Source organism: Apteryx rowi, unplaced genomic scaffold (assembly GCF_003343035.1).
Source record: "Apteryx rowi isolate R43461 unplaced genomic scaffold, aptRow1 scaffold_268, whole genome shotgun sequence".
Classification (NCBI taxonomy): domain Eukaryota; kingdom Metazoa; phylum Chordata; class Aves; order Apterygiformes; family Apterygidae; genus Apteryx; species Apteryx rowi.
The window spans coordinates 898,699-917,560 of record NW_020449063.1 but is presented as its reverse complement, the minus strand read 5'-3'; positions in this window follow the sequence as shown (position 1 = coordinate 917,560).

Sequence of the window (18,862 nt, the reverse complement as noted above, 5' to 3'; positions counted from 1 at the left end):
CTACTTTATCAGTACATAGATCATTATCACTCTGCAACATCTTAAACATGCGTTACTAACCAAAGGAGCTGTGAATTATAGATAATAAAAGGAACTGATTCTGCTTGCGTTTATACCCTTATCTTCAGTTGTATGTTTGTGATGTGCATGGAAGTATATGAAATCAGAAAGAGACCCAGCATGTTTGGAATCTTCATTCACTTCTGAAAGGCACTTCGGGTCAGATCCCCATAGAAATCTGCACACTTATTTGCAATTTCAAGAGGTGCTTCRTAATAAATGTGGCTCTGAGCATTAAGGAAATCTGTCTATTTTTTTCCAGCCATTTGTGGGAGTAACACTGACACTAGGACAACTATAAGAGTAGATGTCTGTAATATATTTCACTGCTGTAACCCATACAGACAGCACTGGAGTGCAGCAGTCAGCTGAAGGAGCTAGCTTTTGGGAGGGGGAGAGTGAAGGAATATCTAAATGGGTTAGCTGTTAAGAACAAGAAGCTTTTGATTTAAGAAATATTAAAAGTGAGTTCCTGGATTTTATTCCTGACATACACCCAATTAATATATTTTCCAAAACCAGGACACTTTATTTGCAGGATTTAATGTTAATGGGGGCACTGAAGGGATATTGTAATATATTTAAGATGCTTTTAATTTTTTTCCAGGTTTTGTTTCAGAAATACAGAAGCTGCTTCTGACCTAGTTGATCAAAATGCTCTTCCCTGGGAAATAGCAAGGAATGTCTTCTTGTCAAGGCAAATGAATTTGGGGGCTGGTGAGAGAAGAAGAAAGGTAATATATACTAGAGAATGTGCCAGGAATTGAGCTGGAAGTAAACCTGCAACATAACATGCATTTTGATTTTGCTCATGCAGATATTCAGAGCATGTGTTTCTTCATTTGGATGCCTACAACTAGTTAAAAATATCTGTCAGAAGTCTCTCCTTTCTGCTATTTTTCCAAATTTCTTGGGAAAGATGTTCTTCAGATTCATCCTATGATTGCTGTTTAGAAATTTCCACTCATAGAGAAGTGCACAAAAAATAATTTAATTAAATAATATCACTAATTAAAGGAAAAAGAAATTGATCAGAATTATATATTTTTATTAGGGATTTTCAGAGATATTTAGCTAATTTATCCCAAATCTACTTGAAAAGTTTATTTTTCTTCCAATTGCTAAGTTCTTTTGCTATCTTAGTATGTTAACTACCTAAGTATGTTAATTACCAGACAAATGGCTAGTGAGAATTAGGCTTCTTTAAAAGAGAAAAATTATTGCATACAATTTAGTTAAAATATTTAGTTTGCTGAAAATTTTCAGTAAAGTAAAAATTAAAAAAAGCCATAACATTTTCTGATTGTAGACACACACACAGTTTGTAAACAGATGAATTGCCTTTTATACATTTACATTCTGATACCCTTTTTTTCCCCTTAAAAAACAAAAAATAAACAAAAAACAGGTTTCCCATTCACCTCCTGGTCCTTAGATGAGGTACTTGWCAAAGAGTACTGAGACGCCCTCCCCACCTTATAGATTGAGCTTTCCCCTGAGATGTAAACTTCACTTTCTCCTCTTTCCTTCTCCTTTCAATAACTGCATGGACACCATTTACCAAATAGAAGAGGAATACCTTACATGACGACACATAAGCCAGGACTCATTTTAATATTCATGAGTTTGCTAGCATTATTAAAGAAATTCAAGTAGCTGATGAACACTGGATTGCATTCCTCCACCATATATCTTTTATCTACCTGTTAAAGTTAAGCATTACTAATGCAGTTTTAACTTCTCCTTCTTTGGAATTCAGCTCCTTGGTGGTCATGCAATACATGCTCTAGACTCTCCAGCATATATACCTACATTAACAACCACAACTATTTATAGTTGCTACCAGAGTCCTAAAGATATAAAAGTTCTCAGTCCCAGCAGATTAGTTTTAAACTCACTGAAAGAAAGAACCAAAAAAGTTAGGAATTTCTCCCCTCAAGTCAAAATCTATAAGTTCGTTTACCACCTCAGGTTTTTTTCAAAGCACCTTAGGAAACTCCAGATTTAGGTTTCAAAAGCCACAAGATGAAAAGGAGCCCCTTATTGCATCTGTTTGTTTCTGAACAAATCTTGAAATTTTCTAATTTTATCTCCATCCAAAGCAAGAGATCAGTTTAGGAATAAAAAATATAATTACTACAAGAAAGGAAATGACATTCAAATGTTGTTAACTAAATGAGGGAATGAATGTCAATGTTAATGTGTAGGTACATAAAAAGAACCTTATTTTGCGGATGTATGACAGGGCTCCCTGAAGAACACAAGTTTTTCTATATTGATTCCATGGTAGTTGAAAGCTACATAATCAAAAACACCTTCTAAGTTTGGCAGAAATATAACACTGGCTTTTTAAAATAAAAGGTCTGTATGGAAAGTTCAGTTTTGTTTTGTTATTTTTTTCCCCTCTAGGGTCATTGTGGTAGAGGAAATATTTTTATCTGGGCCTCAGGAAATGGTGGTCTAGCTAATGACTGCGGTGGTGTGGATGGTTATGTGAACAGCATTTACACAGGGGCAAAGGATGCCATCGTTTACCTCTGCCCCACTGCTTCTGGACTACAAGAACTACTCAGCATCAGTGGCCACCTAGACATATCCAGTGAGGAAGGAGTGTGGAGGCTGCTATCCTGAAACAGACTTTCAAATGTGAAGTGAGGTGAGTCAGAAATGTGCAAATAAGATATTAGTGTGGATAACCAGAACCCTGCTGAGGTATATTTCAAACAGAAATTCAATGAGAGGCCAGTGCATACCTCACTTTCTTATATAAATGGGCTGAGGAGCCAAGGAGCATACAGAGTTTTCTGGTGGAACTTGAACTTGGGTATTTGTGCTTTGCAGGTGAATACTCCGTCTCTCACTGCAGAGGCAATGTGGCAACCTCAAATTAACAAAAATCCAGCAGGTTTTCTGGAAGCAGTTGTACCATCTTTCACTCCTCTTTTCAGGACTCTGCAAGTGTTTCTCATATCCCCTTTCTAATATAAGGAACTCTATTTCCTTTTCCACACCTGAAAGTTGGTGCATGGTATATCTATAAATCCAGTTGGATTTCTTTGCTATAATTCTGCCTGTTTCAGACACCTCACAGGCTATAAAGAAAGAATGTAGAAACACTGCCTCTGCCCGCAGGAATAGGGTTAGGAAAGCCACAGCCCAACTGAAGCTGAAACTGGCAAGTGACATAAAGGGCAACAAGATGAGCTTCTACTGCTACATTAGCAATAATAGAATAAACATGCAAAATGTGGGCCCACTGCTGAATGGGGGATAATTTAGTGACAGTGGATGAAGATAAGGCTGATAAAGCCTTCCTTGCCTCATTATTCAACAACAGGATCTCCCAGGCCTTTGTGCCTAGAAACAGGGTTCAGGAAGGACAAGAATTACCGGTAACGGAGGAGGATCAAGTCAGAGATCTCTGGAGAAATCTCAACTGATACAAGTCCATGATACCAAATAGGTTGCAGATTACCCTTTACTTGGCTTCTACAGAAATTGTGGAATAAAAATGTTGACGTTACCTCTCAGGCTTACAGTGCACACAGTTTCTTAATTCCCAAGGGATCTCCCACACAAAAAGTTCATTTACTATACTACTTACAAGTTTAATCAACACTCTATGCATCTTTCATAACCATCCAGAAATACTTAAGCAGATATCTCATTTTGTTTTCCCTTTTTGATAGAGTTAATTTAGAAAACTACCTCTTTAGGTTATGTTTTAGCTTTTATTTCCATTTTTCAAATACATTTTTCAAATAGTTCCCATTATATTACACCTCTGTACAGCCCTATTTTTTTATTATGTTTTTTCCCCAGGAACCTCTAGCCTCCAAGCTGGATCAACACTGCTCTTTCTTCCACTTTCTGTGTTTTATAAAATATGACAAAACACATTCTGTTTCCTTTTTCTGTTGTTGGTCATGGTCTTCTATCTTTATTTTTAGATGTAGTATTGCCTCCATTTTTTACTGACTTGGCTAGATGTCATGACTCAGCTTAGATTAATGCTATATATTTGGAAATACTAAGAGAATCTCAGAGGAGAAATTCATACTGCAGGTCACCAATAAACTATTGCTTTCCTTCTTTTTTTGGTAAAATACAAATCTGAGATTACAACTGTTATCAAGCATAAATTTTACATCTGACCAATACATTGAATTATTAATTCTATATAAAACCACTTAAAATACAATATAGTGCATTAAAAATAGATGATAAAATAGAGTATATTCTGATTTACCTCTAGATTTGCCAAACTATGGCATTCCCACTAAAAATTAATTTAAAGTGTTTGCCGACTCACCTAATTGTCATCATGTGATGTCTGGGTGGTGCTGTGGGGAGCTGAACTTTCACCATAGTCATGATGTACCATCAGCAGCTTTGCTAGCACTAGTGGTAGACCAGCAAGAGTCTGAGAAACAGATTTTTTTTTTTTATGCATGTAACTTTGCCTCAGACCTTATTTTCCTCTTTTCAAATATTTCAGACAAAACAATTCAGTAGTACCCAAAAATGAGTCCAAGGAGATAATTTTGTTTTGTACACATCAAAAAAAAAAAAAAAAAAAAAAGGCAGTCTTTCCTTTGAAAAGCTCCAAGTCTTCTGTGTCTGAGAGCAAAGGCTTGAAATTTTAAAAGGATATATAGCACTGATATAAAACCCAATCCATTCAAGTTTGGGCAAGTGAGAAATTGTTGGGATAATATTTTCAGTACAGGTTTCTTGGAAGCACAGAATCAAGTAGGTTGGAAGGGTCCTCGTGTCTCTAGTCTAACCTCCTGTTCAAACAAGGTCAACACTGAATGCAGAATTCAGGTTGCTCAGGCCTTTGTTCAGTCCAATCTTGAAAACCTTCAAGGGCAGATTTTCTTCATAGTAAAAAGGTTTTTCCTTATATCCATCTAGGAAGAACCTTCCCTGTTCCAATTTATGTCCACTGTCTCTTATTCTCTTGCACCTCAGTAAACAACTTAGCTCTGCCTTCTCAAAAGCCTCCTCGTAATGTGTTGAAAGGCAGCTATGAGGTCCCCCCCTCTTCTCTAGGATGAACAAGCCTGGTTCCCCCAGTCTCTTTTCACAGGGAAGGTGCTCTAACCCCTGGACCATGTTGATGGCCCTCTGCTGAACTAACTCCAATTCAGCTATGTCTTTACTTTGTTGGGGGCCCAAAACTGGACACRCTATAGGGGTGGTCTAATAAGTGCCAAGTAAAGGGGAATAGACACTTCTCTCAGTATATTGTTAATTAAGTTAAATATAGTCCTGACAATACAGCCCAAGATGCCATTAGCTTTCCTGACTGCCAGGGCACACTACTGGCTCACGTTTAGCCTGCTTCCCACTGGGATCCCCATGTCCTTTTCATCAGAGCTCCTCCCCAGCCAATCAGTCCCCAGCCTGCACCAATGCTGGGGGTTAGTGCGTCCCAGTTGCAGGACTTCTTATTTGTCCTTATTGAGTTACCTGGGGTTCCTGTTGATCCATTCCTCCAGCCTGTTTCAGTCCCTCAGGAGGGCAGCCCTGCTCTCCAGCATATTGACTGTACTCCCCAGGTTGGTGTCATCTGCAAATTGTCAAGAATGCACTCTTGTCTCCCCCTCCAGGTCATGGATAAATATATTAAACATGACAGGTCTGCAGATAGACTCCACATCTAACTGATCTCCACAAATCATTAACCATACCTTCTGAGCTTGATGCTGCAATAGGCTTTTAGCCATCTAGTAGACCATCCATCTAGACCGTATTGTCCCAACCTGGATACGAGGGTGCTGTGGGAGATCATATTGAAAGCCCTGTCAAGACAAATAAAGTCCATAGCTCTCCAATTATTCACAGATCTAGTCACTGATCACAGAAGGCAGTCAGGCTGGTCAGACGTGATTTATTCTGGTAAATCCTTGCAAGCTATTGCCAGTCACCTTCTTCTTGTTCTTATCCATAGAAATGACTTCCAATAGGATTCACTCCATGATTTCCCCAGGAATCAAAGTGAGACCAACTGGCTAGTAGTTCTCTGGGCTGACCTTCTTGACCTTTATGAGGATGGATGTAACACTTTCATTTCTCTAGTCATCAGGGAACTCTGCTGATCTCCACAAACTTTCTGAGATGACAGTGATCAACCTTGCATTGACATTAGCCAGCTATTTCAGCACCCTTGGATGCAACCCATTTTGTATCATGGACTTGTATCAGTTGAGATTTCTCCAGAGATCTCTGACTTGATCCTCCTCCGTTACCGGTAATTCTTGTCCTTCCTGAACCCTGTTTCTAGGCACAAAGGCCTGGGAGATCCTGTTGTTGAATAATGAGGCAAGGAAGGCTTTATCAGCCTTATCTTCATCCACTGTCACTAAATTATCCCCCATTCAGCAGTGGGCCCACATTTTGCATGTTTATTCTATTATTGCTAATGTAGCAGTAGAAGCTCATCTTGTTGCCCTTTATGTTGCTTTCCTGTGGGCAGAGGCAATGTTTCTACACTCCTCCTTTACAGTCTGCCCTTACTTCTACCTCCTACATCCTTTGTTACCACCTATAACTATCCTTTACTGATCTGATGATAGAAGGCTTAGGTCCAACGGCTCACTACAGAGTATATTTACCAGCCTCAACAAGCACTGTGTTTTAGAGCTTCCCCATAATTATCCGGACTGTAGCTGTCCTATGCCAGACTGGAACTAGTAAGCAATATGAAGACCCAGAAGCCTCATTCTCTTTTTTGTACTCAGGACTTCTTGCAGGCGTGGAGAAGGGAGCCATCATCTTCTAATGCAGAGAGGACAAAAGAAGGACTGGGACTGGGAGGAGAAATGAAATTTTGTGCCTAGTAGCTTAATAACTCTCTGGGGAGATCAGATATGTAGGAATTGGAAAGCAGAGAAGGGGTTACCAAGACCTCATTGTCATTAGGCATTAGAAGGCTAGATTTAGGATCTGATGAGGAAGCCTGGATTGTAAATGACAAAGCTTGTTGGTTTGGGTGACAATTAACTAAATTCTGGTGAGGAAGAGAAAGAAGACGGACACCAAATGAACAAGGAGATCAGCCCTTATTAAAGAAGGTGTGGGGTAGATATGTCAAGAAGAAGAGAAAGAGGAAAAGGCTAGGAAAAGAAACTGTCATGTGGATTTAGGAAGTAGCTGGGAGATTGATATTGGTGGGGAGTCAGCCAAGGGTTATTGACAGTAAAAGCCAATGTGGAAAAGAAGTAATGACAGATCAGATGAGGATCTTCTTGGGTAGAGCAGAGATCAGGATAGTCTGGAAGTGTAGGCCCAAGTATAAAGTCTGAAATAAGACTGTGACTCTGAACAGTGAGTCTCATGCTGGGCAGATAAATAAAGGATCTCACTAGAATGAGTGAAAATGGAAGGGGGTTAAGGGACCAACAGTGGGGCTGAGAATGGACTGAGATGGCTATGGCAGCTTGGAAAGTATAGCGCTCAAGCCTATGGAAAATGGCAGGTGACATCTGTAAAAATAAATAATATGTCAATAATATAATCAAACCCAAATTGTTATGTGGATGTAAAAGGCAATAATTTTTCAGTTGTTCTAGTTTTTGACTTCTTAACTATGCCATTATAGCTGTTGATGGTATATAATGTGCTTCAGATCAAAGTCTATTTTTTTTCTTAAATTTGTATCATATACTGTTGTAAGCAGATAACTTCAAGTTCTTAGTAAAACTGAGTTTAGCCTATTTCTCTACCTTAATTTTATTGACAAATAATGCAGTTTCAGCAAGGTTCTCCAAGGGTGGATTCAGAATCTCAAAGAGCGTTCAGCCTTTGTTCTTCTCATTCTTAAACCTGAGATTTTCATATCAGGGAAACATTAGAATCAGCTTTTCTTCCTTTCACTTCCCTCCAGCTGGAATTAGCAGTCAGAATCTCTGGCTTCTTATATGGCAAAATTAGTATAGACCATTCACAAACCTTGCTATTTCATGCAGATGAGTAACGCAGCCGTTGTAAGTTGAACACGATGTTATCTATAGAAATGTTATGCATAAGTGTTATCTTCAAAGATATTTCTGAACTTAACTTGAGCATATCCTTTGCATTCAGGTGTGGTGTGATAACTTGTCAAGCAGATCTAATTTGTTTGTATTCTGCTGTGCTCTTCTGCATACTGGGAAGTATCCTTTGCTAACCACACATTAGCAAAATGAGAATTAAGTTTATTAGCACCATCAGCAGGTCCATAATAAGAAAGAGAGAAAATGAAAGAGTGAGAGAGAAAGTGAGAGAGCAAAAGAAAAAAAAAGGCTTATCTGAGTGTAAGTCTTTCAAAGTATGTGTTTTTTTTTCCTCGGAGTGGAAGATTATAAAGAACATTGAAGTATAGCAGCAAAATAAGGAATAAGCATGCACAGTAATATTCAGCTTTCCTTGAAAATGGCATAACCAGCCTATATGTTGAGGAGTTAGGTTATTGATTCCAAACTTTCCCTTTTCTTTTTTAAAAGTGTCAGATGTTTGTATAAAACATTAACTTGCAAGTATTCTATCAAAACTATATATGCTTCTGTTAAGAAGTATGCTACTTTGACACCTCACAGAAGCTGTAATTCAGTTACTTTATGCTCCCAGTCTCCGCTACGGTGCTGGCTCCTTGGCTGGGCTCATATCTTGTGATTTGTCATCACCATGGGGATCACAGGAGGTACCACAAGGATCCCCAACAAAAGGAACCAGGCAGTGTGAATCATGGAATATTTAGTCCATCCAGAAACTCTGCCCTATAAAGTAGGTAGGAAGACTGAAACACAAACCTGTCACTCCCAAGAGGCCAACTGTCAGTATTTCAACACAGAAATATTTTCTTTCTCAGCTTAAGTATTTTGGGGGGTGATTTTTTTCATCAAAATGTCAACATTTGACACATATAATGTCAATTTTCCTACACTTCTACAGTAAATTGCACCCAATACAAATGTATGTGTAGCTCCTCTATTTCTCCGTAGTAGCTGTTTTTTCAATAAGGAATTATGGAAAAAAGTGAAGATGTGTCAGAATCTATAGGCTCTAATAGTGGGATTCATCTGACCAAATACAAAAATCTATAACAGAGACATCTACATATGAGGTTGTCACCCTGGACTCTTTCATAATCAATGGAGAGAAATAGGCACTTTTAGGGTGTGATTCATCTCACCCTGAAGTAGATGGCTAAAATAGGTCAGCTGAATCATGTTCTAAAAGTGCCTATTTCACTCCATTGGCAGTACAGGGAGTCTCAACTGTCAACTTCAGACGTTGACAGCTCAAGTTAAATAAAACAACTTCTGCTCTAAGTGTCCATAGAACTGTTGTGCATAAACTTGTCCTTTGCAATATGATTTTGCCTGTTCATCTTGTTCCTGTTGCAAGTATACAAGGACTTTTTATTTTCCCCTTAACTTCTTAACTCTATCTTTTTACAGCCATTTTTCCCTATCTACACTGTGTTGTGCATCTTTTTTCTGTTCCTTTTTACACAAAGTTTACGGCAAAATCAAGCTTTAAATCAATAACTTCAAGCCAATATCTGAGATACATGCATTTCATACCACCAAAACGGGGAGATTCCTCAGTACTTTTCTTGTTAGTGACACTAGCTTGTGATCTTTTGAAATACATATTTCTCTCTGGATATTCTTACAAGTCCCATAACCAAATGACATTTCCAGTTTTCTGGTATAGGAGGCCAAGGTCAGGGAAAAGATATGTCTGTGTTGTTTCACCATGTGGACTACATGTTGCCCTATCACAAAGGATGTTATTTAACATAACAACAAATTTTCAGCATTCCCTGAACCTATCTGAGGATGCCGCAAGTTAGAAAACTGTTTCCTTTGTCACCTTGGTTTCACATATGAAACAAGGATTTTTCAATAACTGCCAGTGTCTTGGGAGTGAACACAGTAAATACAGAGTCATATAAACAATAATGTCAGTAGGCGGTACACCAAACACATTTCTGCATTTTCCCATGCCTCAATCCTAGAAGTAGGTGCCCAAGACAGTGGTGTCTCTTTTGATGTCTTCTAGAAACTGAGTGTGCATGAAAGTCTGGACAGTGGTTGCAGATCTTTGCATCTGTTCCTTTAATTTCTCCAACATTGAGCATTTCATTAGTAGGAGCCTGAAGGAACTCAAACAGCAATAAATTTGACTTCCCTCTGCGTAAATCCTGCAAAGGGATATAAAAGGGTGAGGGATGGGGTATGAATTTCACTTCAATGAACCACTATCCTAAATCTGAGGTGCGGGACTCAGATTAACTCCCAGCTATATACTGCAGGTTTTTCAAATTTTCATAGTGTGAAAAGCAAAAAGGAACTCTTGGATCATCTAATCTGCTTTCTTCTTGATCACAGGCACATATCTTCCACACAGTTATCCCTACCTTGAGCCAAATAGTTTTTCTGCAGCTAAAGTATATCTTCCTGAGCGGCATCTAATCTTGATTTGAGGATCTCAAGAGATGGAAAATCCACCACTTCCTTCTATAATGTGTTCTGATAGCTAATAGCTATCAGCATTAAAAGTGTGTGCTTTATTTCCAATTTGAATTCATCTGGCTTCAGGCTCCAGCCTTTGGTTCTTATTATGCCTTTCTCCACTAGATTACAGAGTCCTTTCATATCAATTATTTTCTGCCTGAGAAGGTGTATATGCCATAAGCAAGTCACTCTCTCAATCTTCTTCCTCATAAACAGAAAGATCCAACTCTTTAAATCTCTCACTAGAAAGCATTTTCTCCAGTTTTCAAAACATTTCTGCATCTCTTCTCTCTACCATCTCCAGCAGCTCAACAGTGTCTTTTTTTAAATGTGGTCTACAGATCTACAAGCAATACTCCAGCATTAGACTCCCCCAGTTATAACAAAAGATCAGCTCTCCTGCTCCCTCACTGAACATTCAGCAATCATGTTGGGTCTTTTCACAGAATCACAGAATCGCTGAGGTTGGAAGGGACCTCTGGAGATCATCTAGTCCAAGCCCCCTGCTCAAGCAGGGTCACCTAGAGCATATTGCACAGGATCGCATCCAGGCGGGTTTTGAATATCTCCAGAGAAGGAGACTCCACAACCTCTCTGGGCAACCTGTTCCACTGCTCTGTCACCCTCACAGTGAAAAAGTATTTCCTCATGTTCAGATGGAATTGTCTGTGTTTCAGTTTGTGCCCGTTGCCTCGCGTCCTGTCGCTGGGCACCACTGAAAAGAGTCTGGTCCCATCCTCTTGACACCCTCCCTTCAGATACTTGTACACATTGATAAGATCTCCTCTCAGCCTTCTCTTCTCCAGGCTAAACAGGCCCAGCTCTCTCAGCCTTTCCTCCTAAGAGAGATGCTCCAGTCCCCTAATCATCTTTGTAGCCCTTCGCTGGACTTGCTCCAGTAGCGCCACATCCCTCTTGTACTGGGGAGCCCAGAACTGGATGCAGTACTCCAGATGTGGCCTCACCAGGGCGAGTAGAGGGGGAGAATCACCTCCCTCGACCTGCTGGCAACACTCTTCCTGATGCAGCCCAGGATACCATTGGCCTTCTTGGCCACAAGGGCACATTGCTTCCTCATGCTTAACTTGGTGTCCACCAGCACTCCCAGGTCCTTCTCVGCAGAGCTGCTTTCCAGCAGGTCAACCCCCAACCTGTACTGGTGCATGGGGTTATTCCTCCCCAGGTGCAGGACCCTGCACTTGCCTTTGTTGAACTTCATGAGGTTCCTCTCCGCCCACCTCTCATATCTTCACCTTGTGAGCTAGTGTTCAGCTGCTTGTCTAATATGAAGACTCCATATTTTCAAGTCACTGCTTTCAGCTATTCAATACTGTGGCTTTCATCCTTGTTCCTAGAAAGGTAACTTAGGATTGAGCTGTATTAAAGCACTCTTTTTTTTTGGGGGGGGGGGGCGGGGGGGAGGTGGGGCTGAGTTTACTAAGCAATCTTTTCCGTCTCTGTGGTGTTCTCTCTGTTATTTACCACTGAGTCATCCGTACATGATTCCAGGAGTAATTTCACAGTAACTTCTAGACTGTTGATAAAAAATTTGCAGTCATTCCCTCTGGTACTGATTCCTGTGGAATCAGAGAAGAAACATCCCATGTCAGCCTTGCATTGTTTGACATAAGAGTGACAGCAGGTGAAGGGGTCTGATGAGTAATATTATCTGGTTTTCTTCTGCAGCTTTCCTTGTATGTCAGGACTTGTTCAAAACTATCATCAATGGACTGAACTTCAGCTGCTCTGAAGTATTCTTAAATGCCAGTTATCCAGCTGAACACTGAATCCAGTTGCTGAATTTAGAATGTTAATTAGTGTCTGTTGTTTAACACCCTCTTTGATTACTAATGGGGGAATCCTCTTCATTTCCTTTATGTGATACAAGCCAGGCTGGACATTTTTCATCTTGAAATATTTAATTCACCAAAAGAAATTAGTTTCAATGGATCTAAAACTATTCAAGAAGCTGGAATGAACTAGATTGATAGATGTAAGGTAAACAAGAATGGCAGGATTTAAATATCATGCCAAAAAACGAAAGGATTTCTGCTTTCCTACTCTCCTAAATCCACATCCCAGTCACCTGGGAAGTGGGAAAGGAAGGCTCAAATCCTTCTTTTTGATTCAGAAAAGGAATGTGACCCTGTTTTCCCATCTTGCAGGAAATGACTTAAGCACCAAGATAAAGGAATTCTGGACTGAATTTCTTCTTTCGAAGTTACACCACTTGTCTAAATACCTAGATGTGCATTGGCCCAGTGAGAGCAAATACAAATGGGCATAAAATTAGTTGTTCTGTTTGCTGAAAATTATGAAAAATTCTGTTTGGTTTTATTTTCAGTTAAATATTTGACTTTAACTACTAAACCAAAAAATCAATTATTCATGCAACACATATATTTATATATTAGAGTGCTTTTTCAAATTCAAACAGAAACATTTTTTGCAAAGTCTCTGCTTTCAACATCATAATGAACAGTTTTACCAGCTGAGCTTTCTAAAAGTCCTACACCATGTCTAGGTTATATTATTTCTATAAAAGTTAAAAATCCCATCCTGTTTATAGCCCTGTTTGTTGTACATTTTTGCTTGGCTCCTCTAGCTGCTTATACTAATTTTTTGTACTTTATAGGTTATACTGGAATATACATAGCTTAGATTTGTACCATATTTGTCAACACAAGCTCTTGCGTTATTAGTAATGTCCTCCTAGATGCTCCATCTACTCTTCAGCCAAAGAAATTAGCTATCCTGCCTATGAGATGGAGCCCACTTTATTTGCACAGCTCTCTGGCCTGACAGAAGGAGGTCCCAGTGTTCCACAATGGCAACATCTTCATCTTCAGTGTATAGTGCAGCCCATGTTTCAATAACAGTATTTTCTGTCTTCTGCTCTTGCTCTTGGAATCAGAAACATCATGTTAACTTTCTTCTTCCCAACTCTATTTCAAGACTGGCACTGTCCTATAGTCTGCTCTTTCCTTTGTTCCAGTGATTATCAGTAACGGTTTACTAGATGAGATCATAAAATTTCCCAGTCTTAGTGTTGTTAATTCATTGCTTGCTCTTCAGCAAAAAAAAAAGCAAGCAAAAAAACTGAAAAAACTCTACAGCTGATCTGAGGCAGTATATAGCAGTGGTCCTAGGCTGGCTAAATAAAAGAGCTTCAGCGACTAATCTCTGACCCAGAGGCCAATGGTGATGTCTGCACTGCTTAGGACCATTCCATTTTAGAGCAGATTTGTGTTTGAATCATCTCCAAAACAGATCCTACCAACAGCTGAGCAGTATAAACCTTCACAGTGAGGTTTTTAAGGCCACAAAACCCCATGCACGCAGTGCCTAACAACTAGCATACAAACTCACAATTTATTAAGGCCAGCAAAAATATCAGAGTGCTTAATACTTATTTAGATGCCTAATCTTTTTTTTCTCCCTAGTGTTAATTTAGCCAACTCAGAACTGGGACCCTAAATGCCTTTGCTGGGCTGACCTCCATGTCATTTTGTCACCTATGACAAGGTCTGTGTTTAAAGTCTCTAACACCCCCTTTACCCATGGTCAGGTATTTGTCCAAATGTCATGGTTTAGCTCCATCGCTTCAGGGGCAGGAGTCTTTCCACAGAGCTACTTGGTAGAAAATGACCTCAGGTTGTCTTTTAAATGGGAAACCTCCAGTGGGGCTCCAGTCAAAGACATGTAGGTTTGAGCTGCTGCCTTAGCAGTTGTGACCAGACAGACACCGCTCGCAGGGCAGGAGCAAACACCCTCAGTGGTCCATGCAGCAGGAACCCAGCTGAAGCGAGGAGCCCAGCACTGCAGTTTCCACGCTCACCCGCGGAGTCATGGCCCCCGACCGCCTTGGAGCCACTCTAAGCACCCAGGCCACCTGCCTGAAGTCAGAGACTGTAAATAATTTCCATGCAGCCCAAAATCAACAACAACAACAACACAACTAATATTCGGTTCAACAGATCTTTTATCTTTGAATGGCTACACATTTAGAGACTGCCTGTTTCCTCTGAATCATGAAGTGCTACTGCCATAGACAGAATAGCAGATTAGATAATATTGGCAATCAGTGCCTATTCAAATGCCCATTTTAACTGAAAGAAATACTACACATATCCAAGAACAATATTTAGGATACAAAACCTCACCTTTCTCTATTGTTATGTAAAGTAATAGCCATAATAGCCATATACTTCTTAACTAAATAAAACTGCTATATACCACATTTCTTCTTATGACATTTGTTCACAAAAAGCTACTCAATGCAGTCCAGTACTGTGTTAGTTAGGGAAATGAGGAGCACTTATTTCTTTGCATTAGTTAACATGTCAAAAGCTTTTTATCTCAAAGATATTAAATGGTAAGAACAGTGTGTTTCAACTTCTAAATTGTCATACATCAAAGATTTTGGAGGACTTCTTTTTAAATTGACAGTTGTCATTTAATATACAGTATGATCCAAAGCATATTATTTCTGAATGTTACCAGGGAGATTTCATTGGCTTTTGTGACATTTCCAGTCTTTGGTATAATTGGCTAACAGTTTTTTTAACCTAATGTCTTATAAGAAATAGTGTACCTGGTGGTCTGGGGTATCACATCTTCTGTTTCTTTTTTCTTTGTTGTCCAAAAATGTTACCGTAATGATAAAAAGTGACATTATTTTAAAAGATAAGAAACACCAAAATTATTTTCTGTCTGACCTTTACAGTTACCAGAACAAGCAGCTTCTGTTAGCAAAATAGTTCAAGCTTTTTATTACAAAGGATATTTGGCAGTATTCCATAAGAAAAAAATACATATAGTTCTTGTCAGGGGAAGTCATTAACTCCTCTCTCCTTATGCTGGGCTACCATTTTAACAAAAATAAAATTCTGGATATTTTAAGATGGAGGAGGAAGTTGACTGTAAAAGGCAGGGATATTTCACATAATGCTCTTTAKGAATGTACTCATGTAGTTTTATGTGTTTGAGTGTACCACATTGAAGCAAATACAGTGGGTTTACCCAAGAGTTCAAGGAGATTTTGGTGACCTTCATTTCCCAGCTGCACATTTATGCAGTCAGAGTTTTCTTCTTTACACCAGTCTGTTGTGTTATTAGAACGACAGTCCTTCTTTATGTGAAAAAAGAGATGACAGATAAAATGACTGAATAGCTCAATGTGACTAAATCACTGTATTTACAATTTTTTAAATAATTATGGCTAGTCCTCAGCTGTATTGTTTTTCCAGGTAAAGGCTTACAATTCAGTTGTTAGCTCCGTTTCATACCTCTGATTATTGATTTTACAGGTTACTGTAGAACTTTAGAAGTGGAAGTGCTTGAGAATTCAAAGACATTTCCAGCACAGATCCTTTTAACTGCTGTTGTCATTGCTCTGGTTCTTCAGCCCCAGTAAGGATGATATATGTCTTGCTTTCAGCTCACATGACAGAGATATGACATTGTTGTCACTGACTCTTAAGAAAACTGTATGAGTCAAATTACAATAGAGACAAAAGTTAGAACAAAGCCCTCTTTCTTGTTGTAACAGTTTGCTATTTTACTGTCTTTTGCTCAGCTGGTGGTACTGTATATGGCCAAGAAACAGATGAAATACATTTTAGGTGCATAAAAGAAAAAATACTATTTAAAAACATAAGATTCCTTTAGGAAAATAATTGGAGGCAGTAATAGTCATTAACTCCGGAATACATAATTCTTCCCACGGTTCTTAATATAAAATGAATGCTGTTGCATGCCACAGTATTAAACAATATATGAGTTAAATATCTTCCTGCTTCAAAGATGCATGGCCTAAAATCTGAAAAATTATCCTATATGCAAATGATCATAAAGGACTGACTTTACTGACCATTTCTTTGTGTTTGGGGGATAGATTTCTGCATGGCATAATATTTCCACTTGCATTGGTTTCCTGGCATGAAAATGTTTATTGCACTCATTAGCTAAGAGGATGTCGGCACTGGTCCAATGAACACAGATCTGCCTTCTGATTTCAGCCATTAAATTGCAATGGGATTCATAGGCTTAACATTGTGGGTGTGAGAATAATAAAATGGAACTCCATCTTTAGCCCAGTTACCATGGATGCAGTTAAAGGTCATAGTGGCAGCTGCTAACTAGTTGCCTTTTTAGCTGTATTTCCCCTCCTGCTATGTTTTCATGTACCTTAGCTTCTGTAGGTCTGCCTTAGAGCAATTCTACTTCCTTAACTTGACATATGGGTGTCTTCCTAGACAAGACGGGTGTATTCCCATAAATATGGTTGCTGTGGTCATCCGTTTATTCAATTATTTGTGTTTTAATGGAAAATGAATGTAAAGATCTTAGCAAAAAATAGAAATGCAGCCTGCTCAGCATCCTGAGTTTTTTTTTTCATTTTCTGCACCTTGCTTTGCATTTCTAACCAGAAAAAAAAATGAAAAAAGAAAGCCCAAAACTGTATTTAGTAAATTCCCATCTCCGTTTAAACTCATAATGGGTTCAGGCACTGAGGCATTCACAATGTGGAACATCAACTACTACTTCTTCATTCAGCCCAAAGTCCTAGGAGTTAATTCCCTGTAGTGCATGAAGTGTCAGAGTAATTACTGCTGATCAGCCCTATTTCTCAGCGTTCTGTCCTGCTTTGAGAGGCACCCTGTTTATTGATACACCGCCACATCATCACAGTGCTTTCATTCAGGCAAGCTGCTTAATCGAAAGGGTTTGGACAATGCAGGATTTTCAAAGAGAAGAAGTGGAAAAAAATTAAAAATAGCCAAGTAAAATAAAGTGAATGGTAAAGAAACCTGAAAGCTCTACAAAATATTTCCTTATGTCAACACTTCAGTTCAATAGATTTTAAAACTCTCATTCATTTCCAAAAGAAGGTACTGTGAGTCTTTTCTGTGGTGACTCAACTACATGATCACATCTTTTCTGAAGATTTTTAAGAGCACAGTGCTGGAAGCCCTCCTTGGGGAAAGTTTATTGTTTTCTGTTCTGTTTATGTACAGGCTGTAACCATGTTAACCTTTATGAACCACAATACAAAGAAACTTTTTTTTTTAAGGTTTGCCCCTCTCTTTTAAAGATACATTTATATAACTTGTCATTTCATGAAAATAAACTAAGGATTATATGAGCCAAATGTTTCAGTTCCACACAAGGGTGGCTTCTGGTTCTCTTTGGCAGGGTGCCACTTTATTCATTTTTATTTCAAGCACAACGTGAAACTTTTAATTTTAATATAGTTTGTTACAATGATGGTTAAAAAGCCTACACTGTTATAATTCATGCTCATCCTCTCCTTGCACTTCTGTGATTTTTAGAAAGTGGCAGAAAGATATATTGAATTCATTTCAACTTAAATACTGTCAAGCTTTGTGTGTGTGTGTGTGTGTGTGTGTGTGTGTTAGAGAGAGAACAGAGATTTATTTTATATTAATTTTATTTAGGACTCAGTGCTTATCTTGATTAAGTTACATTTGGGCACTGTTCTTGCAGTTCAGTAGTTCTCCAATCCATAGTGAGGGTTACTTTTTAGCTTAGCCTCTTTTGCCTGGAGAAGTGAAATAGATTGCCACAAAGAAGAAGAAACAAACAGGTAATGACAAACACAAGTGTAAACAAAAGAGTTATCTAACTGCTTACTTAGGTTTTTTTTAATGACATCACTCCCTCTATGGCATTGCTTCATTAAAAAATAATAACAAGTTTCATAAGTTGTTCAGCAGTGTTATTGAAAATATCAGAATAATACTGCTAAGACTATTACAGTGTCTTCAGTTTTACTGTTTCCTCCACCATACCTTTAATCAGAGAATTTCTTCTTGTGCCTTGTTTACTGTTGATATTTTCTGGCTGATTGGATAGGAATGACATTTTGACAATTTACTGTAGCAGTAAGCACTGTACAAACAAAAGGTGCTGATGAAAACTCGGAACCCATTATTATGTAAATTATGGCTGACTAACACAGATTCCATCTCCCAGTCACCATCATTGAGACCAGTTTTACTCAATGATAATAATTTTCCTGATTGCAGTCTTCAGAGAGATCAAAAATATGCTTTAGCTGTTGCATTTATCTACTGCTGGTACTTGACCCTTAATTAAATTCTGAAACTTTTTTATATAATAAAGTAAAATACAGCTGACACTTCTGTTCAAACAAAGAGCATCAAACATATATCTACCAAATAAGATAAAGGTATTTCAGACTTACCTTGCTGTAATGCTAGTAAACATGAAGACTACAACATGTGTTGAAAAAGGGCTTAAAGTTTAAA